The sequence below is a fragment of the Bison bison genome, unplaced genomic scaffold, assembly GCF_000754665.1.
Source record: "Bison bison bison isolate TAMUID 2011002044 unplaced genomic scaffold, Bison_UMD1.0 scf7180017864236, whole genome shotgun sequence".
NCBI classification, from domain to species: Eukaryota; Metazoa; Chordata; class Mammalia; order Artiodactyla; family Bovidae; genus Bison; species Bison bison.
The window spans coordinates 5761366-5762162 of NW_011494808.1; positions in this window are offsets into that span (position 1 = coordinate 5761366).

Genomic DNA, 797 nt, shown 5'->3' on the forward strand with positions numbered 1-797 from the left:
TTTGTAAATAGTAATACAGTTAGTTTTTGTTTCTTTTTTTGCCTGCGCCATGGGGTATGTGGGAGTGCAGAGTCATAATCACTGGGCTGCCAGGGAGAAGTGAAAGTTAGTCACTCAGTTCAGTTCAGTTCAGTCGCTCAGTCGTGTCCAACTCTTTGCGACCCCATGAATCGCAGCACGCCAGGCCTCCCTGTCCATCACCAACTCCCGGAGTTCACTCAGACTCACGTCCATCGAGTTAGTGATGCCATCCAGCCATCTCATTCTCTGTCGTCCCCTTCTCTTCCTGCCCCCAATCCCTCCCAGCATCAGAGTCTTTTCCAGTGAGTCAACTCTTTGCATGAGGGGGCCAAAGTACTGGAATTTCAGCTTTAGCATCATTCCTTCCAAAGAAATCCCAGGGCTGATCTCCTTCAGAATGGACTGGTTGGATCTCCTTGCAGTCCAAGGGACTCTCACGAGTCTTCTCCAACACCACAGTTCAAAAGCATCAATTCTTCGGTGCTCAGCCTTCTTCACAGTCCAACTCTCACATCCATACATGACCACAGGAAAAACCATAGCCTTGACTAGACGGACCTTTGTTGGCAAAGTAATGTCTCTGCTTTTGAATATGCTATCTAGGTTGGTCATAACTTTTCTTCCAAGGAGTAAACGTCTTTTAATTTCATGGCTGCAGTCACCATCTGCAGTGATTTTGGAGCCCAGAAAAATAAAGTCTGACACTGTTTCCACTGTTTCCCCATCTATTTCCCATGAAGGGATGGGACTGGATGCCATGATCTTCGTTTTCTGAA